A 23,760-nucleotide genomic window follows, 5' to 3' on the forward strand; every position below is an offset into this window, starting at 1 on the left:
AGTTCAGAAAAGGAAGTGAAAATTTAATGATTGCATCTAATTGAAACTGCAGGAAGAATTTTGAGCAACAGAATTCAATTACTCAAGCTGGAACTTAATCAGAAGCTAAACAGAATGTGCTACCTGCTACACAAACATTCCAAATTTGGGCTGACTTAAAATACAAAATATGAAGGATAAGCTCACAAACTTAATGATTTTGAACTATGGTTTTGGGGTTTTGTTTTTGTTTTTTTTTTCCTTTTTTATTTTCTACTAAATCCATTCTTCCCCAGAAAGATATATGGGTATGTACAGCAGAAATGTTTGAGTAGACAGAAAAACTTTGTTGACTGATATCAAGACCTTTCTGGTCAATATGGACCCATCTGGTGACAGGTGAAGCTGAGAAGGTTGCCTGGTTGATGGAGGACATAGATGAACAAATTCTGCCAGGGAATGGAGTTTTTATGACAAGAAATCACACAGTGATGAGTCTCTGCTATATGTGAACCTATAAACTCTCCTTGACTGAGTATCTGACCCTTCACAATCTCTGGCTATTCCCGAGAGACAGCTTCTAAGTGCTAAAAATGCAAGCATGATATTTTTGTGGAATAGACCTCCTCCAGACTAGGAGAATGCAGTCCACAACCTGGAGTGTCTATTAGACTGCTATTCAATCCACCTTTTTTTTTCTGAAAAATCCTGATGAGGTTGTTAAGCCGTTCAGGTGCAAAATAAGCAAGGTGGGTTCAGCTGACGCAGGTCATCCACAGCAGTCAAAAGTCAGGAAAGACATTTCTCTGCAGGCTGTACTCAGAGTCAGGTACAAGAGCTGAGGACTCAGTTCACAGGGGGCTAGGAGGATAAACTGCTCCTATTTTTTTAAAAACCTGAGCCTGCATCTTCAGCAGAAGTTTATGGAGCTGGTTTCTTGTGGTTACTGATCTACACAGCCCAGCACTGGGGGAGGAAAGAGAGTCAAGGAAAAATGGATATTATGGGTATCTTGCACAGGGATTAAAACAAAGAACATATAAACTGCAGAAGACTTTTCCATTTATGGGAGGAATTTCTCTGAAGGTTTTAACAGTTGCTCACAAAGTATTTATTAAAACACTATGGCCAAGGACACTTCCTTATCACATCATGAGTGGCCTCAGTGTTTGCCTCTACCTTGCTATAACTGACTGGTAGCCACTCCTGTGCATCATTACAAGGTTCTGCAGCCACTGTCTTGTCCTGCAGTCACCAGTTGTGCCTGGCTGGCTGCAGCTGCTTGCAGGGCTGGCTGCTGCAGACTGGCAGAAAATGAGAAAATACCAATGCTTTTATTGACTGAATACCGTATCTAGCTCCAGAGGAGAGGACTCACCCTGTCCCACGTGCTGCTGAGCTGTGGTCAGTCAGTTATCTGCCCGCAGCAGCAGGTTGTGCAACAGGCACAGCTGTTCTGGCAGATAGGCCTCTTAGAAACCAAGCCATAAGTTTCATTTCCATTGCCCAAAGTGAGGAGTCTTTCTCCTTTCTGATTTTTTCTTTCCTCATCTGTGCTGGGATTATCCCCTCTGAAGTCCAGAGAGTGATGGGGAGTTGATCTGCTGCTCCTCCAGAGGCCAGGGTGGCTGCCCACCCTCAGGAGGGTGAAGGGGACATTGTCACATGTAATCCTGCAGGCATTCCTGCCCTGCCACCTCCTGTCCCCAGGGGGAAGCAGGACATCCAAGGACAGTACGGTTATTGCTTATCTACCCCACCCTTTCTGCTACAACCAAAGTGTTCTTCCAACAGGAGAATGCCAAAGCAGGAACTGAAAAACAAAGAGCTCCATTCTCCCTTCTCCTTCAATCCTTCCCAGCCCTGTGAGGAACGGCTGAGGGAGCTGGGGTTGTTTAGCCTGGTGAAAAGGAGACTCAGGGGTGACCTTATCATCCTCTACAACCTCCTGAAAGGTGGCTGTAGGCAGGTGGGGATTGATCTCTTTTTGCAGGCAGCAGCTGACAGAATGAGAGGACACAGTCTCAAGCTGCACTAAGGGAGATATAGATTAGATATTAGGAAAAAGTTTTTCACTGAAAGAGTGATAAAGTACTGGAATGGTCTGCCCAGGAAGGTGGTGGAGTCACCATCCCTGGATGTGTTTAAAAAAAGACTGAATATGGCACTTGGTGCCATGGTTTAGTTGTGGTGTTAGGGTATGGGTTGGACTCAATGATCTTGAAGGTCTCTTCCAACCTAGTCATTCTGTGAAATCTTTTGAAACCTTCTGGGCTTCCCTCAATAATTCTCTCAATTCTTTACCACTCTAGTCCTCTATTTTCTCTAATTTCTTGTTTATGTCTAGCTGTGCTTTGGTGACAAAACCTCCTTTTTATAAACAGTTCTTAACCTGCATCACTTTCAAGAACTCAGGTTCCTGAGTAATGCTGTATATTTTTCTGAGCCTCTGTAACCAGGCACTGGTTGGCTCATCCCCTTGCTGTTTATTCTCCGAGGCCTTTTTGAAATTCTGTCTCTTTGGTGCAGAATTCCCTTAATCACGAACCTTCTAGAGGCTGACATACTATTCGTCCCCTCAAGTGTATTCTCATCCTAGCTAGGCCCCAGTATTGGGAATTTCTGTTTCCTTGGGTATCTCCCCCTTGAACATCAGGTGGATTTTCTCTTTCCTAAATTGTCATTCCTGCAATTCATATCATTGATTTTTCCTCTGAACTAAAGAAAGTTCCCAAATTGCATTTCCTCCCAAGTGTAGATATTTGGGCCTAAAAATTGATCCAATTGTTCTGCTAGCCCCTTGTGGTGCTCTAGTGGGACACTCATCTCCCTTATGAATTCTCGTAATTATCAACCAGTAAGAGATACATTCACAAATTCTAGTCTCCATGGAGCTCCATGGACAGGCATCTCTCTCAAGGGAAATGTGGAAATGTTTTCATTAACGATCAAGGTTAATGAAACTTTTCAAGGTATTTTGCTGTTATTACTTTGGTATTTGAAGGGAGAATTTTAAACATCGTTCTTTACCTGTGCTAACTCTGTGTGGTGGTTTGACATCGATTGACATTTGGGGAAAGAAGAACCACCCACAAAGTGATTTCTTTGAGAGAAGCTGCTGGGAGCTTCCTCTGTGCCTGACACAGGCCAATGGCTGGCTAGTTCTGAGAACTGACAGCATTTTGCAGCATGTGGAAATTAGATCCGCCTCTGCCGTGATGCCCATTTTAAAATCCACCAGCCCCACAAGTGGATTCTCTTTGCCTCCGGCCTCCAAAGGCAGCAGAACTCCCCTGAGGCCGGCCCTGCTGGCCCGCGGCCTGTGCGGCCTGCGGAAGGCCGGGCCCCAGCCCAGCGGCTCCCGGGCGGGGACGGAGGCTGCGGGACCCCGGCCCCAGGCTGGGCCGGGCCACGGCTGCCGACATCTCGCCCACACTCAGCACCCCCGGTGCCCCACGGCTCCAGGCCCAGCTCCCCCTCCCAGCGCCTGCCCGGCCCAGGGAGGCCGCCAGCGCCGCCTGAAATCCAACACCGTGCCTGCTGCTGTGCCACTGGGCGGGATATTCACCCTGTCACTGCACCCATCACACCTGCACACCTCCATCCTCTCTGCAGGGAGAGACAGAGTGACGACACCCAGAAAAACAACAGGAAAACACCAACATCGGACAAAGAATAAATCAAGCCTCTGATAGAAGGAGGATGAAGAAATGCCAAAAGGGGCTGAAATATTCTATTGCTAGGGCCATGGAGATAGACAACGATATACTGAAACAGCTCCTTTCATTCCTGAGAAAAGGATGGAGGGATGAAGTATTCCAACTAGAGATCTCAGCAAACACATCCATTGATCAAATCCAGCAGTTGTTTAGGGTAGCTGCAATGCCATGAGAAGCTTCAACAGAGAGAGAGGGAGGGAGAGGTGAGAGTGAGGAAGACCCTTTGCCCCCGGGGAGAAAAGAAGAAAACCTCTATTCCCAAAGATGATCACCGAGACAGATAAACAACTTTGAACAACTCATCCTGAAAAGAATACCCCATGATTTCATGACCCATGGACACACCTTTAGGAGAGCTGTGAAAATGAGAGCAATGTCACCATGCAGAAGTTTTGCCTGGGTGGCTGCTATTCATGGAAAGTAGACACCACGAACAGACTTTTTCTTCTGGAGAAACTGATGAAAGACTACTGTATAGTTAGTCCTGCTTTAACATTCCAAGTTTTGTCACTATGTAGTCAATTGAGGACGGAAAAAGGCAGGCACGGGGAGGAAAGGTGTTCTGGAAGTTTTATCCTGATGCTTCTTATTCTTCTACTCTGGTTAATAAAGTTCCTTTCTAGCTCCTAAGTTTTAAGCCTGTTTGGCTCTTCTCCTAATCCGTGCCACTCAGCAACCAATAAGTGCGTGCCCGAGTGATTTTAGCCAACGCTAAAACCCACCACGCTCTGCAGATCTCCTTCCCTGGGACATCAGGGCTGTCTGCTTGTGAGATTTGACCATCTCATTAAAGCCAGCCCCACCACCTGGGCCCGCCCTTTCATGGGGACCAGCCCCGCCACCATCAGCCCCTTTCCTGCTCAACTGCTTCTTCTTCTTCTTCTTCTTCTTCTTCTTCTTCTTCTTCTTCTTCTTCTTCTTCCTCTTCCTCTTCCTCTTCCTCTTCTTCCTCTTCTTCCTCTTCTTCCTCTTCTTCCTCTTCTTCTTCTTCTTCTTCTTCTTCTTCTTCTTCTTCTTCTTCTTCTTCTTCTTCTTCCTCTTCCTCTTCCTCTTCTTCCTCTTCTTCCTCTTCTTCCTCTTCTTCCTCTTCTTCCTCTTCCTCTTCTTCTTCTTCTTCTTCTTCTTCTTCTTCTTCTTCTTCTTCTTCTTCTTCTTCTTCTTCTTCTTCTTCTTCTTCTTCTTCTTCTTCTTCTTCTTCTTCTTCTTCTTCTTCTTCCTCTTCTTCTTCTTCTTCTTCTTCTTCTTCTTCTTCTTCTTCTTCTCAATTCAGACCACTTGCTCTCTCATCAGGCAACAAAAACACTAAACCAAACACATCTAAACCATAGACAAAGTAGCAAAAACACAGAACAAATATTCCTCCTCTAAACCTAGAAGCTTTTTGGGCTGCAGCAAAATGTTATTTCATCTCTCACAGGAACCTGTCTCACATGAGATGGAGCTGTGGGATACCAACCAAATTTTTAGTTACCGTCCAATTTTATTGTATTGACAATTTAGTAACATTTGTGTCTTCTTATACGAGTGCTTTGTCATTCTGTTCTTATCACAAGTGACTTGAATGTAGACCCAATATTAGTCAAAGGATCGCATTTTATTTATTTTGAAAGAATAAAAAACGGTGTAGGAAAACCTCCTATGGATGCATTTTTTTTTCTAACCAAAAACTTACAAATGTATTTGAAGTCCTGTTCACCTTCCCAGCTCTCTGCCTTGGGAGGTTTTACACTTAAGAAAATCTGGATCCATCTCCCAGCTTTCATAAAAAAGGAACAAAAGAATCCTAAGAGAACAGAAAATCAGGTGCCCTGAGGAATGGTTGACTTCACCTTCCTCAAGTCCTTGTTGGTGACGAGGCTGTCACCTCAGCAGCAGTGGCATGGTGCCAGTGAGTCTGAGAAGCGGCAGCTCTCTGGCCCGCACGGCGCTGCTGGCAGAGCCGGCTGGCTGCTGCCTACTCCAGGCTCAGGTAGGCACCTGAGCTGCCTTGCTCCAGGGCCAGAGCCATCTCGATGCTGCAGGGCAGGCCTGAGGTGCCGCTCAGCTGGAAGCTTCAGCCCTTGCCGGAGGGCAGCGCCGTCAGCCGGCAGTGGCGCGACTGGGGCAAAAGCTGCCAGGCCGACGTCACCAACATTTGGACCCAGCGGGTGACTTTCTCGGCGTCCAGGTACGAGCCCGTGCAGAGGGTGTCCAGCAGGTACCACTCCTGATCCCTGGGCAGCTGGCCACCAGAGGCGTGGAGAAAGCACGTCGGCCCCAGCAGCCGCTCCCCGCAGCACAGGCACTCCAGCGCCACACGGACGCGCCCGGCTGGCGGATGCTCCGCGCTCTCCGGGACGAAGGAGTGGCCGGGGGGTGGCCGCAGCGTGACCAGCGGGCGGTAGGTGCTGCTGTTCTCCTGGACGCTGCAGACTTCACGGCTGCTGTACGTCCCGGCGACCAGGTGCAACTCCGGCATGAAATTCCTTCGGGACAGCACTCGGCAGACACCGAGGAGCTCGTCCACCAGCTCCTTCAGCCCCTTCGTGCTGGGCAGGTCCTGCTGGAGAAGCACACAGTCCCAGAAGGGTTGGGCTTGGCAGTCACCTTGCAAGGCCGTCCAGTGTGACCCCACAGCCATGAGCTGTGGGGACATTCTCAACTAGATCAGGGCGCTGACAGCGGCTCCAGCCTTATCCTGGATGTGCCCATCCTGGATGGGGTGGGCACAGCCAAAGGGCTGCCACCGCTCTCTGCACCCTTGACCTGAACCTCGTCATCACTGACCTCCTCTCCGCTGGGCTCCTTGCTCGCAACCATCACGTATTTCTTGAAACCCTTCACCTCCCTGCAGCTGCCACAGACACACCTTCTTCTTCTCACCAGCCAGCAGCCCACAGCCAGCAGAACCAGAAGCAGCGCTGCTGCAGTGGCCCAAAGCAGACGCTGATGTTGCAATGCAGAAGACAGCAGCATTTCCATGGGGCCACTGCTCCCCACAATCTCCTCCAGGAGCCGAGTCATCTCCTGATGCACATATTCCTCACACTCCAGCATCTCTTTGATTTCATTCTTCTGAACTTGTAAATTCCCTTTCAGCAAATTGCGGGTGGCTACCAGGACCAGGACGAGAGCAAGTATTGGAGGCATGGTCTGCTGGGAGAAAGGGGACTCAGCACCTCTGGCTGGGAGCCAGCAGGGACCTGGGGCCACCTGGACTGGCAGCCCTGACGATCCCACTTCTCACTCTGCCTTGTAACCCCCAGCCCAGCTTTGCCAGCCCCCACCCAGCCCAGCGTTCCCCCTGCGTGTGCACTCACCGGCTGACAGACTCCACCTGCCCGCCGCTGGCCCTGGGCACACCTGCCGGCGGCCCCTGGCCTGTGTGATGTCACGGCCAGCAGCAGCCTGTCACACAGCTTGGCAGTGCCTCTGCTCACAGCTCCCACTGTGAGCCGTGCCCTGGCACCTCACAGCCCCCAGAGCCCCAGCTCCCAGCCCGCAAGCCCCAGCCTTCGTCCCCACCTCAGCCGGCCTCAGCAGCTCCTGGCCATCCTCCCGCTGAGGCCAAAGCCAGCCCCAGCAGCCCCCAGGCCGCTCTGGATCCAGCCAGCAGACACCCTAAAGCCACCATTCAAAGGAAAATGGGCACTGGAGCTTCATCTCCCAGTGCTCACCACCCCTGACCGCCCTCTAGGTCAACCTAAGCCTCACCTGCTGACACTCGAGCACATTCACCCTTCTCGCCCATCCTGCTGTTCCTCCATTACACACAAGGCCTTTGCTGGGAGTCAGCAGCTCCCAGCTGATCTGCTACCCTGCCCTTACTTTCTGTTTGTCAGCAGTCAACGTCCTGCATACACTCATGACAATCCCAGCAGGGCATTGGCTTCTCGACAGCTCGTAGGCCGAAAACCTCCCCCAGTCACTGTTTTGTGCACAGAAGAGGAGGTGCTGATAGATAAGGCTCAGTCAGGACCCTGACAGGAGACCTCTTGAGCTGCAGGATTCCATGCATTGCTGCTCCCAGCTGCTCTGCTCATGCTTTCTAGCTGCTTCCACACGGGCTGCTGCTGACAGGCTGGGAAAAGTTGGAGAAACCAAGGTGCAGAAGACAACCCACACCAAGAGGGCAGGCGCTTACAAACACAGAGCACAAGACAAGACCTCTGAGAGATGGTCCAGCAGAAAATGCCACGAGCAGTGACCAGAGCCCAGAGCTGCCTGCTGCCACCACAGGGGCTCATTCCACTGCTGCTTTGTGCCTGATCCCTGCTGGGCTCCCTCTGCCCCCTCAGCCGACACAGCCCTAGAAAGGGCTCCGTGCTCCCGTGTTCCCAGCCTTCTCCAGGCTAAATTCTTAGCAGCACTGAAAGAAGAGATAAAACAAAGAGCAGTTTTCTGTCCTGCCTGGAAACTCTTCACCTTCAGTGCCACTGTCAGAGATCACCCCTCTCTCAGCTTGGCACTGCGCCTGCTTCATCCTCATCTCTGTCCCCTCCATCAGCAGGAACTCCTGCTGATCAGCACTCGTGCTGTCCCACATCATGAATAGAGAGAGCTGTGTCAGAACACCAAATACTGCATTTTCTTGGCATTCATAACAGACACAAGAAACATCAGTCACAACAAATGCTTCTTGGACATGGTAGAAGACATTACATTAATGCAAAATTTAAGTGAAAAGACACTGCTGAGATCTGAATTTTTTATCCAATACAGTGAAAAAAATGAGCCTTAACTGGAGCACAATTTGGGGTCCTGAAATTTCCTTGATTTAAAATGAAGGAAAACAAAAGAGGAGGTTCACTGTCGTTGCCAAGTTGTGTTTGCAATTAACCTAATATTAGTCATTGAGTTAATACTAATTATGAGTCACCAGTGTTGCAGGAATTGTTTCTTAGAGAGGCTAGTGAGTGGATTAATTTCATTTTCAGAACATGAAAAGGGATGTAAACATTGAAAAAACAATTCTAGCTCTGCACACACAACTTCTTAGTGAAGTTTTCACAGCCAGAAGAGGTATCAGCACTCCATGCACCAGCTCTGCTCCAGGCAGGAATGCTGCACTGGACTGCTGGGCAATCTCTGGCATTGGGCATCCTCTCATTAAGGGAAGTTTCTTGCTGAACTACAGGCAACACAACAGGATTGCAAAAGGTTGAGAGGGGGAAACCATGGTGGAGAAAAGCAAGCCAAGAACAATCAGAACTTGCTAAATTTATTAGGTTACTCCAAGCTGAAGAGAAAAATAGCAGAAGTCCATGACATTTACCATAGTAAAGGAAGAGTATAACTATGCCTTGCCTTGTAAACAAAAGCAAAGGAACAGCAAAACATTGCCAGCTCTTGTGAAAAAAAAAAGATCCAATCCACACCAATGTGGGCTCATGGTGAGAAGCTGGGTGGATGGCAGAGCATTAGTATCTCTGGAGCAAACACAGAAAACATTCTCAACCAGGCTGGTAAGGTTCATTCATTGCTCCAGATAGAGAAGAACAAGCCTGCAAAAAATCCTACAAGAAACCCAGCTCAAGTGGCTAAAGCACTCCCTTATTCACAGGCTGCAGCACTCAGCCAAAGTTTTACAAGCAGCCTCACTGCCTCTGCTAAACATGAAATTAATTGGAGGAGACCCCCCTTGAAAACCTGGGGAAAGCAACAAGACCAGTGCGGCATCTGGAAGGTTTTAACCTCCCCCTGCAATGCTGGGCATTCTCTTCTGAAGTGTCCCACAGTGTTCCACAGTAGAAGCACTTGCTGGGACCTGTCTGCTGAGTGGTCATCCCCCATCCTTGTCCCTGGGCTCTCCTAACATGAGGCTGAAGGCTTCTCTGTGCTACTCCTCTTCCTCTCCCAACCCCATTTCATGGTTGCTGCTTTATTACTTCATCTACAATGGCCACCACTAACTTAGTTCTACTTTTCTGTTTTTCATCATCACTCCCAACATAAACTGGTGGCCAGTCACTAGTAGTGTTCCTCAGGGGTCTGTGCAGGGGCCAGTTCTGTTGAATATTTTTATTGATGACATGGATGAGGATATTGAGTCTTTCATTAGTAAATTTGCAGACGACACTAAGCTGGGAGCATGTGTTGATCTACTGGAAGGGAGGAGAGCTCTGGAGAGATACTTGGAGGGGTTGGATGGCTGGGCAGAGACCAGTGGGATGAAGTTTTAATAAGTCCAAGTGCCAAATCCTGAATTTTGGCCACAATAACCCCCTGCAGTGTTGTAGGCTGGGGATGGTGTGGCTGGACAGTGCCCAGGCAGAAGGGGACCTGGGAGTGCTGGTGACAGCAGGCTGGACATGAGCCAGCAGTGTGCCCTGGTAGCCAAGAAGGCCAATGGCCCCTGGCCTGGATCAGGAATGGTGTGGCCAGCAGGAGCAGGGAGGTCATTCTTCCCCTGTATTTGGCACTGGTGAGGCTGAACCTCAAGTGCTGTGTCCAGTTCTGGCCCCTCAGTTTGGGAAGGACGTTGAGATGCTTGGGAGTGTCCAAAGGAGGCAACGAGGCTGGTGAGGGGCTGGGAACACAAACCCTGTGAGGAGCAACTGAGGGAGCTGGGGTTGTTTATCCTGGAGAAAAGGACACTCAGGGGTGACCTTATCATCCTCTACAACTTTCTGAAAGGTGGGTTTAGTCAGGTGAGGGTTGATCTCTTTCTCCAGGCAGCAACAGAGAGGACACAGTCTCAAGTCTCAAGGGAAATATAGGCTGGATATTAGGAAAAAGTTTTTTCACTGAAAGAGTGATAAAGGTGGTGGAGTCACCATCCCAGGACATGTTTAAAAAAGGACTGGATGTGGCACTTGGTGCCATGGTCTAGTTGAGGTGTTAGGGCTGGGTTGGACTCAATGACCCTGGAGGTCTTTTCCAGCCTAGTCATTCTGTGATTCTTTGCAGCACTCTGGTGGCCCTGGGGATGTGCTGGGTGCCTCTGCCCCAGGTCTGGCCTGGGGCTGCAGCACCTCTGCTGCAATCAGATCTGCTCAGAAGCAGATATTTGGGAGCTGCCTGTGCTGGACAAGGTGGATAAGCAGGTGGTCCCTCTGTGAGAGATGGTGATGCAGAATGTACCCAGCCCTGATTTGGTTTGGTTCATCAGCTGGGGTATCTGTTTGGAGCCAAGACAACACAAGCACGAGTTGTGTCAGAGTGGAATCCATCACCCCCACCAACCTCAGCTTGAGGCACCTGCTGTCTTTGGGAGGAGCAGCCGTGGTAGTTTTCTCCTTGGCCCCTCAGCTTCCTGTAGTGTTTACAGACTGTCCTCTAGCCATTGAGCAGCTTCTTCTTTCCTTGGCATTGTGAAATCTGCTCCTTGCCACAGGGAATAGTCAGTGCTGGAAGAGGAGCTCCAGTGCAGAGTTGCCAGCTCTTGCAGCCTTTTATCACAAGCTTAATTATATCTGATATTTTGCTTAAAGCTCCAGTTCCTGTCAGCTAGCAGTTACAAAACAATATCAGAGGTTTTTTGGTTGGGTTATTGTTTTGCTGGGTTTTTTAAATTTCAATATGAAATTATTCTTTTTTCTCTCAGAGTTGCAGAGAAAAGCCTGAAAACATGGCCCAGGGCTCCAGAACCAGACAAACAAACAGAACTTCATATTTATATTGTATTTGCATGTAATTTGTAAGACAGCCTCACTAGCATTTCAAGACTGGCAGCACTACAGAGTTTTCATCTGTGACTGGGAAGCATAAAAAACAATTCTCCAATAAGATTATAGCCCTGGTCATTTCTCAAGGTCATATTCTGCATGACACTAACATACTTACTAAATTGCCCTGCTTAGAAAAAGTTTTGGGGGGTTTTTTTGGATGTTGTTTTTTGGTGGTGGTGATGGTGGTTTTGTTTTTGGTTGGTGTTTTTTTTGTTTGTTTTTTTCCCAATTCAAATGCATACTTGAAGGAGCATGTGGTTATGAGCAGGCCACTGTCCCTGGCTCACCGGTGACCCCAGAAAAGCTCTGTGCAGACAGTGGTCCACATGGGGGAAGCCCATTCTCAGTTTCACAAACAGAACTGTCAGTTTCTAGGGGTTGGTCCCACCCATGCTCTGGTTTCCACCATGCCAACCCCATGAGCTGAGTTTGGACCACAAATTTGGCTTCACTCCCTGCAGGTGTACCTGTCCATGCCCTCACATGTTAGCATGTCACAGCAGCTGCTCTAAAAAAGTCCCATTTCCAAAGCAGCAATGCAGTCTGGAAATTTGAGGGAGACAGAAGAGGTAACATCACTTTTGTGCTACTGTCCCAGGCACAGAGAGCCCTGTTAGTGCTGGATATAGTTATTAAGCCAGTGGTTGCCAAAATCTAAGGGTACAAGTACTCAATGGAAATGAGCAGGTCTGCTCTCCAGCCTTGTTGAAAACTGGCACCATTTAATCACATACACATTACCAGCTTCTCTTCAGATTCAAGCTGCCTGATGGTTGAGTTCTGTGGCCTGTATCAAGCCCAGAAATGGTTCAGAGCTCTTCAGCTTGGCACAGAGACAGCCACAGCAGCCTCACAGCATGGATAACAGAGCTCTAGTGTGAGGCCTGCCATTCTTCCCTTTGCTTTCATAAATGTAGCCTGGAAAATCATCACACTGCCATGACCAGGGCATGCTGGTCCCTGCAGCCAGATGCACCTCAGGGCACTTTGTGTTCAGCTGAATTTCATGGGGTAGGCACACTTTTAGTTCTGGTCAGCTTGGGTACCCATGGGTCTATTGGGAAGCTCTCCTTCCACATCCCTTCCTCAGGTTTCTTTTAAGAGAAACTCAGGATAAAACCATAGTGCTTTTCAGGGGACACTCCTGCAGTGGACACTGTATCCACTCCAGAGAGGGCAGGACAGCAAGTATTTCTAAATAAATTAAGAGAAAGTCAGTAGCCTGTTCTCCATGTCTGTGGCAGGCTGTCTAAGGATCTATGGTTTGAATTTTAAATTTATGGGTTGGACTGGATGATCTTAGAGGTCCTTTTCAATCTAGCTAACTCTGTGATTCTGTGGCTTTAGTGATGAAGAAGCCTTAAAGGAATTTTCTTTGATGAGGATACTCTCTCAGAGCAGAAGATCATCAGGAATATCCACCCATGGTAGGTATCAAGAACAAGTCAGATATCTGCAAGAATGGCATAGAGAGCTAATCCTGCCACAATGACACTTAGAAAACAGTGTTCCAGCACCCAGCTGCCGTGATCCAAATCCAGCTGCTCCATGAGTCCTGTTACAGAGAGGAATCCCCTCCTAGGAATCCACATCCCACAGAACATCAACCAGAATGCCCTCCTGCCTTTGAATCTTCTGTGGGCATAAGGACACAGCTTGGAAGGAAACAAAATCCATTGAAACAAAACTGTCTCTCCAGCGCCAAAACAGGGCTTTGCAATGCCACGTCACACAAGTATTCAGCAATCAATTTTGTTTCTAAAGCTCTTGGTCTCACATGTCCCTAATGAGTTGGCGTCTAGGTGGGAGGTCTGAGAGCCAAACTCTATTCAAAAGAGCAGAGAGAGCACATCAATGACCATGTTCCAACCCTGGTTTTAATAAAGCATCAGGTATACAGGAAAGAACTTCACCAGTCTTACCTGCCAAAAATGTGCAGCAATTGCAAAATATTAAATACCTTTATATATGGAAAAAAAAAATGAATAAAAAAAAAAGTCACCCCCCCTCCCCCCCAACTACAATCCTTAAAGAGAAGCAAGAATATGAGCTGTTAAATAAGAAAGGGGAGGTTTGGACAAAAATAAACAATGACTGGCATTTGAGGAACTTAAACTGCATCAGGAAAAAAAAAAAAAAAAAAAAAACCTCCTCATTTGCTCTGTCTTCTAATTTTTTCCATATTTTTGTCATTAGCCGTTATTAAAGTACTACTGTTCCAGGGCTGGGTGATGAAAGGCTGAGATATGATTCAGCCCCCTACGTTACATAAACAAACCCGGGTCGTTATGACATCCACTGAGATTTTATTTCTTCTTTTCCCCTTCATTCTTTTGAGTCCTTCATGGTGCCACGCTGCTGGCCACGCTTTGGAAGCTCTTCAGGTGCTCGGACGCAGTTTCAGGCCAGCTTTTGGGTTTATTACGTGACACAACAGGCCTGCAGCCAGCTGTCCCCTTCCAGAACAGCCCCTGGTTCAGCCTCCCCCGGAGTGGGCCAGGGTGAAACTGCAATTTAGGAACGATTTAAAACGGGGTTTGAACAGCAAACCAGGAAGTGCCAGTTTAAAGTTAGCCCTGACCCATTAATCAGCAGTGGAGACAATGACGCCGGTGTGACCGGATGGGCTGACTTATGATTAGTTCAGATTTATCTGAGATATAACAAAAGGGTGTTCTGCTGGTTTAAAGAGTCTCTTTCCCTTTTCCTCTGGCGAAATCAAGACATTGTTTAGAAAGCCAGAGAGAGCGCTGTTCAAAAATTCTGAGGTCACTTCCAGAGATAAATTTAGTAAGGGGTATGACAAAATGAGGACCAAAGATTTGGTCTCTTCCATCATGGAAAAGTCTGGTATTTAGGAGCAAACCAAGATCATCTGAAATGGATAGCAGGGCAACCACTGAACTGAGTGAGGCTTGTTTGGGACGGCCTGCTGGCATTGGTGTTGGTTTTAGGGCAGGTAAGTCCCCTAGGCCCTCCAAACATGGATATTTGAGTGTTAATTCACACGTCTGGTACTACATAAAGCAGTCTCCACACAGTGAGAAATGTGATAAGTGAGAAATCCATATAAAAATATGCCGCCAAAGCCACCAGGATATTTCATGTGGCTGTAAGAGTGACATTTCCACCCAGAGAAAGCAAACACAGCAGCCTGGACTGAGGAGCCGTGCAGGGAAGGATAAGGACAGCATTCCTGCTAATGGGACACACAGTCAGTCTATTCCTGACATCCCTGAACACAAAATCAGATCAGCAGTACTTCCTCTGAAAAACAGAGGTGCAGCTCACTATGGAAGTGGCAGCAGGAGTGCCTCCTCTATGGGGTGGTACTGTGGTGCAAGAAATTACCTGCCCCTCTGACTTTAATTACTGTATTTATTGCAATGATAACAAAAGAGGGGTAACACAGGTAAAAATAAGTTTAAAAACCTCAGCCTATGCAACAACAGCACAAAAATGGTCATCTGGCTGCATGAAGTTTATATATATATATATATGTAACCACATTAAGGGATTCACTTTTCATTTTAATTGGGTGGCCTGCTTATGGTAGGAATGGTTGCTGGCAGTCTGTAAGATAGCATCAAAAGATCTTTAATTTCATGCCACTCTCAGTTTGTAGAAACAATCTTCTGCAGCCTTCCAGCAGTTATTACTTCCAGGCCCTTGAACTGTTCTGAGAGCAACAACAACAAAAGCCTAAAAGGTCTTGCTGAGTGCAAAATGTTGGTATCTGTTAAACCTGTGGTAGAGCTTTTGGAGGCACTCAGTGTCAGAGTGGGTCCCCTCGTGAAGGGCCAGGAGGGAACAGCAAAATGCAGATAAGTCCCACCTTAGCCAGGCTCTCCAGCCTGCAGAAAGGGATGTGGCTCTCAGACTGCCTTAGACTGTGGGTGGGCCACGCTGCCCTCTGGAAGTGTCAAAATCTCTCCCTGGATGACAAATGGAGCAGAGCCCAGCACTGAGCTGTTCTTTGAAATATCTGACTTTGAGTTAGTTGAACTTGGAACAGCCCTTGCATGGTTCCTTTTCCAGCGTCAGCTCACAGTCCGTATTGACTTTCAGGCAGCAGACTCCTGACTTCTAAACAACATTTCATTCTTCCTCCTGAGGGCTCAATTCATCTCTGGTTGGCAGCAGTGTCATGTCAGATCCTCTCCAACTGTCTGGCAGCTGCCCCAATCACTGAGGGATCTGCAGAGGTTGCAGCAGGACCTAAGCATTAACAACTTCCTGTGACCATCCTGTGCCATTGACTTTTCACGAAGAATTAAGCCAGTTCTAAATGGAAATACACTTCTCAGCCTTCATCCTTTCCCTTTCATCATCAGCATCAACCTCTGCAGGACACACAGCCCCGCTGCCCAGTTTGACCCATGCTGGTTTTGTTACCTTCTCACAACAGTTTGAAATTTTCACAGTTTTAGGCAGATGGAGGAACAGATGAGCTGTGGGGTTGTTTGAAGCATATTAAGGGTTTGCCTGCTGACACAGCACAGCTGGATGCAGAAAAGTGATCAGAAGATGCAGGAAACAGCAAAACTTCACTGTTTTCCAGCAAACAGACCTATGCACGCAACAGCCAGGTGAAAAGCAGCTTGTGCTGCTTTTTTGTTTGGAACCTGCTTTTCTGCCACAACCAGGCACAACAGCAGGCCAGCAGCACCCAAAGGTTAATTCCCTCTCTGGAAAACACTGAGGGAAAACCCAGGCGGGGTCACCCAGGTACCCCAGGGCAGGGAACCCCAGTTTGTAGCTGGAAGAGCTTCACAAATCCCCAAGGCTCCAGCTCTGCTCATGCAGTGTAGGTTCTTCCATCTTGGTTCCAGTTCAATTTCTGCAGGTCCAGTCCTGACTGTACCTTTGTTTCTCACACTTTGAGCAAGCCAGTGGTTTCACAGGCCTGCACCTCAGGAGGAGCTCACAGGAGGAGTACAGCTCCTGGGAGATGGGACATCCAGGTAGGACCTGGAGGAAGATCCTCTCACACCATCCCATGTTAGACTGGTCTAAACCCCTTGATGCCATGACCTCACCTCTGTGCCTGGAGCTGCCCAGGATATGTCTGAGAAGGATTTTGTCCCTCCCTCCCTCCTTCTCTCCACCTGCACAGACATGGGGCTGTGTGTGCTGGGCAGAACCTGCTCTCAGGGAGCCGCTCCCACAAGGGTGGGCAGCGACAGAGCCACGGGACATCTGTTCTGCTTTTGCAAGCAGCCTGAAAACATCTGCAGCGTGCCGGCCGAAGCAGAGGAGACAACCCCGAGGACAATGAGGGCTGGCTTGGTGGCGGCAGCTCTGTCTGGAGCGCTGGGGACACCCACATCCCAAACCCCTGCCCCGACGACACCCGCTTCCAGGCGAAGTCACTGAGCTGGGTCTGCGCCTTTGTTATTCCAGTTGTAACAATATTGGCGTCGCAGGAGGGGTTTGGATGGGTCAGTCCGTGCGTGAGGAGCGCTCCCATGTCCCCGGGAGATGCAGGGATGCTGCCCTGCCCTCCTGCGCTCCTGCAGCCCCCACCGACCCCTCCCCACCCTGCATCCCGAAGTTCCTCTCCTTGGGAAGGGCTTGCCTAGCACCGTTTGTTTTTTAAGGGAGTTGCTAGAAAACTCTCCTGCTATTTTCTTTTTTTTTTTTTTTTTCCCCCCTTAATAACTATATCATGTCTGGTATTGTATTTCTGTTTTCCCCTGAGGAAAGAAGCCAAAAGAAGTAGGAAAAACAAATAATGTGTGGGAGAGTGTTTTTCTTTTCTTCTTTTTTTTTTTTTTTTTTTTTTTTACCTCTGTTCAAAGCCTCTTTCTGTTTGGCTTTAGCAGTTTTGTGACTACAATTACCTTCTTTCTGATCTTTTTTTTCCATTATAATTCCATTGACTTGTAATGAGCTTACTGAACCCCTCAATATTTTAATATTTGTACCCTAAAAGTTCCGCTTTTCTTCTGTCATGCTTTCTTTTCTCACATTTTTTTCCATTTTCCCTTTACTTTCCATCTTCCTTCCTTTTCTATTTATATCTTTTTTCTTTTCTCTTTTCTTTCGTTTATTTTTACTTTTTTCTCTTTAATTTCTTTATTCTTGTTTCCTTTCTTCTTTATATCTCACTTGCCTTGCCTTCCTTCCTTTTCTTTATTTTCCTCTTTTTTCACACCCCCCCCCCTTTAATTCTTCTGAAAATAAAACTACCAGAGAATTAAGCAAATAATTTGTGGCAGTTAAGGAGATATCTCTGGGAAAATACTCAGAGCATGTTTGGTTCATTAAGCACTCTCATCAGCCACCTTGGAACAGAGCTATGTATTTATTTGGGAGAGGGGAACAACAAAAAAATAAACAATAAAAAACAACCATGCAGTGGGGAGACTTTTTGATTGTTGCTCTCGTTAGTGGTGAATTCATCTTTCTTGTCCCAGGCCCTCACATGTTTTTAAACCATTATGGCATGTGGTTTCCAACCACAGATGAGAGACTGCTGAGGAAAAATACCCTGGGTCTGCTAAAAAATTAAAAACGTAGTGTTATCTTGTCCTCCCTTCCCTCTTGGGTGATTGTGGTGGAGGCCAGTTTGTGCCCAGAGGCTGTGCCAGGGGTAATTTTCAGGTCTGTGTCTTTCAGTGTCCCTCCTGCAAACACAAAAATCCCTGTGCTCATGCCCAGCCTACCTGCCAGAGGTGCTCCTTGGGGACCCAAGGGGATTCCCCTGAGTGCTGCAGCCCCCCTGGCAGAGCCACAGACCCCCAGGGTGAAGCTGCTCTGTGGAAACCCGCTGCCCAAGGAATGTGGGGCAAGGAAGGAATCAACCCAGGAGAAGGCAGCTTCAGCCTAAGCCCTGGCAGGGTGTGCTGGGGCAGGAGCAGCTCCCCTGCTTCCAGCCTGCAGCAGAAACAGGCGGGAGCAGAGCTCTCTGCTGAGGCTTGTATGTAGGGAAAGTATTGTTTGGGGCTGGAAATTGGTCACAAGTCTCAATCCCTGAAGAGACAACCTTGCATGATTGCTGCCTTCCAAACTCAGGGCTTCCCTGGCTGGAAAAATGACATTTTTTTTCTCCCCCAATAGGTGCTGAAGTGATATTCATCCCAGCCTCTACATGCAGTGCTAGTAGGTGTAAAACAGGGAGAACTTGGGAAACATTTCCCTAAGCATGAAGCATCTGGTATTTAGGACCCCTTTCTCTGAAATCAGCTTATCCCAAGTCAGCACAAGGCATTGTTTTAATCACACATTCATCCCAAAAAATAAAACTTCTTCTTGAAATTCTCTCTTCATTTCTCCATAAAGCTGGTGTGGGGAAAGGGGGGGTAATAAAACCTACCTAGCACTCCACCAACCAAAACCCACAGAAAGACAGAATACAGTGTACTCATTTCAAGGGGCTTTCACTTTGAAGTGTGGCCATGATTTTCTCAGCCCTTACTAGAGAAAGCTATTTAATAAAGACTGAGGCTTTTACTCTCTGTATGCTCTGCCTCTCTGTATGCACTTCACACCCACGTGCAGAACTTTGGGGGGCACAGAAAACTGACTTGAGAGCTGTCAGAAGCCTCTCAAGCTGGAGGAGCAGCATGAACACACCACAGCCAAAAAAAAAAAAATCTGCCTCCCTAGCCTGTGCAGATCGTGTGTATGCTTTCACTTTTTCGGGTTGTTTAAACATCTTTAAAAGATTGCTAGAGGAAAAGAAACAATTATCCCAGCACATAATTACAGGACAGGTTTTGCATTTTCCCACCCTGCTTGATTTCTCTCTCCCACCAGTGGGCTTGGAGCTGTAAAGTTACTTTTTTAGACAAAACTCTTCCTCCTCAGCTCCTTCCACGGCGAAGAGCTGCTGTGTTATTCGCAGGCAGCTTCGTGCTCGGGAGCTTTTAAAGGGTTTCTAATCCTGGAAGGACGTCTGACATCACCCTGCTTCTTGTCTGCTGATGTTTCATACAAGCCTCACATTTCCTTAATGTTTTTCAGAGCCACCAATTACTGCAGCAATCTTGTGTTTATGTTCTGGTTTTGTGCTTTTTTTTTTTTTCTTTTTTTTTTTTTTTTTCCCTTTCCCCTGATGCTTTCCTGGCTTGTGTCCCAACAGGCTGCTCTCTCTCAGGCGTGTTTTGTGCCAAGGGTTAAGCTGGACCAGCTTGTTACAAAAGAAGTAAAAAAATAAAAATAAAAATAAAAAAAAAAACCAAAGAAGTGGGAGGGAGGAGGTTGGTTGGCTGTTGGTTTTTGTTGTTTTTCTTTTTCCCCCCCCCCCCCCCCCAATTTTCTTCATTGACTTCAGGCACCATGTGATCAGGAAGCCTGGAACTCTTTCCATTTCCCTTCCCGACTGAAGGGAAACATTGTGTAGCTGTTGCCCTGCCACCAGTGGGACGGGCTCTGGCGGTGCTACGTAGGAGGATAAAAATAACCGGGATATTTAAGGCTGGCTGTGGAATCCCAGTGCAGGCAGAGCGAGCTTGGTCAGCGGCCGAGCTCCACCGGCCCCGGAATCTGCTGCATATGATGCAACTGCAAATATATGCCTGGCAGTGCTGGTGAAAGAGTTAGACCTTGGGGAGGCCCAGAAGAGAAAAGAAAAAAAATTAAAATAAAATTAAAATTAAATTAAATAGCAAAAAATTAATTAATATAAAATATAAAATATAAAATATAAAATATAAAAATAACATATAACATATAACATATAACATACAACATATAACATATAAAATATAACATAAAATATAATATTTAAAATATAAAATATAAAGTATAACATATAAAATATAATAAAATTTAAAAAGGAAAAGAGGATTGGAGAGAGCTTTTCATCCTCTTCTAACATTGCTATGTTAACTTATTAACAATAATCAGCTTTTGTTTTCAGCACAGCTTACAGTAAGTGGCTTTTCCCTGAGTTTCATGTGCTTGCTGCAGGAAAGAGGGCTTGGAGCTTGCTTGGCTTCAGGTATAAGGCAGCATAACAGGGCTTTGTCCTGGGGTTTTGTGGGTGATAATATCACTTGCCTCCCAAGAAGGAGAGGCTGGAGCAGCACTGTGTTCCCTCTTTAGGCTCATTACTCAAAATCTCAAGTGTGGCTGCGTGCGACCCACATCTTGTCTGTTGATTAAATGTAATTAGATTGAAGGAGCAGACAGCCCACAAGGCTCACATGGAAATAAGCAGAAGTGGCAAACTCTGGTTTTGGTTCTTTCACAAGACACAGCTGTCAGAAACCTTAAAAGGTGTTTGGGGTTTTTTTTCCTATTTCTTAGGCTTGTTTTCACAATGTACACTAGTTTTCACACTGTAAACTTTCCAAAGTGTGACACTGGACAGAGTCTGCCACAACTGCAGCACTGAGAAAAGTGTGGCATAGCCAGGATAGTGACCTTTTCTTTAAAACTGTTCTGACCAGCAAAGCAGTGCCACTTCAGCTTTCCTTTGCCCATCTGCACCAAGGACATGACAGGTGAGAAGCAGAAAATGCCATGGTTTGGTCACTCCTGCATGACAACTTCCTCATCTGCATCAGCACACGTCACCTCTCCTTCAGTCAGGGCTGTCAAGAGACAGAAAGGGACCAAGGGGACACTTCACCCTTAGTGCCACCCTCCCTGAGGCAAAACAGGACAGCAGCAGTGATCCCAGCACATTTGTCCTGAGGGGGCTGAAGTGTTTGGGAAGCCTCTGAATTTCCATTTCTTCTAACAAGAAAACAGGATGCCACATAGCTCCTTGCTGGACTGTTGAGTGGCCTCCTGTCAGGCAGAAGGAAATCAGCTCTAAGCCTTGATGAGGGGCAGAGATTGATCCTGAGGTTATTTCTGCTGCAATGCTCTGTTAAATGTTAGCCAGAGTTTAAAAAAATCACTGTATTTGGTTTACCTTGCAATTTCCCGTTCCACTATCTGTAGGACCCAATGCAATAAGAATTCATTTTAGGGAAGTTGTGACAATTGTTAGGCACAAACTTAAGCTTTGTTTATTGCTTATGCAATCCTGTGGGTTTATTTCAAGGAATTAAGAGCGGGGGGGAGGGGGGAAGGTGGGGATGGAGTTTAAGGGCCTTTGTGAGGGATTTCACCTGCCTGGAATTTCTGTTTATTTTTCCAAGTCCTTATAGTTTTACTGTGTCATGTACAAGGTTCATTCTTTCAAGCTGAGTGAAGCACTGGGACAAGACAGAAAATCAGACTAATAAGGGTAATGGCCAGAGCCTCTGATTTCAGCCTCACCAGCCTTCCATGTAGATACTCTTATAATCACTCACACTTAGCTAAACAGTATTTGGGACCCACTGAGACCAATTGGACTTTGATCTAATAAATTCTTTATTACACTGGGAAATGTTATCCCCACTTTATATAAATATGGAGCTGCACAGGAAGAACAAAGGCCCAATGCCCAATAATCCACATTAAGTCCCTCCAGTTTCATTAGGAAAATAATTTTACACATCTGGGTGTAAGTAGCCAAGCTGGGCTGTCACCCTGCCTTGATACTTGTCACTTTGCTCCCCAGCACTGGAGGAGAATCTGCAAGTCTCTTTCACACATCTAAGTACAAATCTGCTGGAATGCGATTCCTTCCTTCCTTCCTTCCTTCCTTCCTTCCTTCCTTCCCTCCTTCCTTCCTTCCTTCCTTCCTTCCTTCCTTCCTTCCTTCCTTCCTTCCTTCCTTCCTTCCTTCCTTCCTTCCTTCCTTCCTTCCTTCCTTCCTTCCTTCCTTCCTTCCTTCCGCCACTTCCTTCCTTCCGCCACTTCCTTCCTTCCGCCACTTCCTTCCTTCCGCCACTTCCTTCCTTCCGCCACTTCCTTCCGCCACTTCCTTCCGCCACTTCCTTCCGCCACTTCCTTCCTTCCTTCCGCCACTTCCTTCCGCCACTTCCTTCCTTCCTTCCTTCCTTCCTTCCTTCCTTCCTTCCTTCCTTCCGCCACTTCCTTCCTTCCTTCCTTCCTTCCTTCCTTCCGCCACTTCCTTCCTTCCTTCCGCCACTTCCTTCCGCCCCTTCCTTCCTTCCTTCCGCCCCTTCCTTCCTTCCTTCCGCCCCTTCCTTCCTTCCTTCCTTCCTTCCGCCACTTCCTTCCTTCCTTCCGCCACTTCCTTCCTTCCTTCCGCCACTTCCTTCCTTCCTTCCTTCCGCCACTTCCTTCCTTCCTTCCTTCCTTCCGCCACTTCCTTCCGCCACTTCCTTCCGCCACTTCCTTCCGCCACTTCCTTCCGCCACTTCCTTCCGCCACTTCCTTCCTTCCGCCACTTCCTTCCTTCCGCCACTTCCTTCCTTCCGCCACTTCCTTCCTTCCTTCCTTCCTTCCTTCCGCCACTTCCTTCCTTCCTTCCTTCCTTCCTTCCTTCCTTCCTTCCTTCCTTCCTTCCTTCCTTCCTTCCTTCCTTCCTTCCTTCCTTCCTTCCTTCCTTCCTTCCTTCCTTCCTTCCTTCCTTCCTTCCTTCCGCCACTTCCTTCCGCCACTTCCTTCCGCCACTTCCTTCCTTCCTTCCTTCCGCCACTTCCTTCCTTCCTTCCGCCACTTCCTTCCTTCCGCCACTTCCTTCCTTCCGCCACTTCCTTCCGCCACTTCCTTCCTTCCTTCCTTCCTTCCTTCCTTCCTTCCTTCCTTCCTTCCTTCCTTCCTTCCTTCCTTCCGCCACTTCCTTCCGCCACTTCCTTCCGCCACTTCCTTCCGCCACTTCCTTCCGCCACTTCCTTCTTGGTTTGCCTGGAGAGGAGAGGCAACTGCAACACCAAATCTTCCTGCACCAGGAGGAGGAAGAGGAGGCTGAAATGTTCCTCAGCTGGGAGGAGCCATGGGAGGCTCCTTGGTAATTCAACCTGCTGAGTGCAGCCACCTGGATTTTTAGAAGTCTGGCACCCACATCCTGAAGTAATTCCAAACTTTTCTGGAAGCTGGCTAAACCTCTGGGTTTATCCAGCCACATGGAGCACCACTTAGGTATATGGATGTGCCTAGAGGGGCTTTTAATGAGGGCCACAGCCTTGTTTGCATCACTGTCTGGCCAGGCATTTCAGCTCCTGCTGTCAGGGGAGCAGGACACGTAGCCAGGGAAATCCACATCTTCTTGACTTCTCCAGCGGGAGCAGCAAGTTTGGCCATGTGAAACCAACTCATCAGTCCACCAGGACCAGTGTCAGCCTCCTCTGGTGCTGGCAGGCATTCCCTGGTGAATTTTCCTCCCGTCAGTTAAGGTGTCATCAGCCTCAGGCTCCCTCCCTTTTTGCTGCTATGTGGGTGACAGGAGATGCACAAACTGTGGCACACAAGCCCACAACTCCCAGTTTTCCTTTCCTGGGGGATGAAGAACTGCCTGGATCGTCCCAGCAGATTTGCAGATGGCATCTATCTGCACCAAGGTCCTCCCAGGTGAACTGCACAGGGAGATTGGGGTTTGGAGGCACCCAGCCCTTGCACCA

The sequence above is a fragment of the Pseudopodoces humilis genome, chromosome 4 (assembly GCF_049639895.1).
Source record: "Pseudopodoces humilis isolate 2021_Gansu_Grassland_sample_001 chromosome 4, ASM4963989v1, whole genome shotgun sequence".
In the NCBI taxonomy this organism is placed as follows: Eukaryota; Metazoa; Chordata; class Aves; order Passeriformes; family Paridae; genus Pseudopodoces; species Pseudopodoces humilis.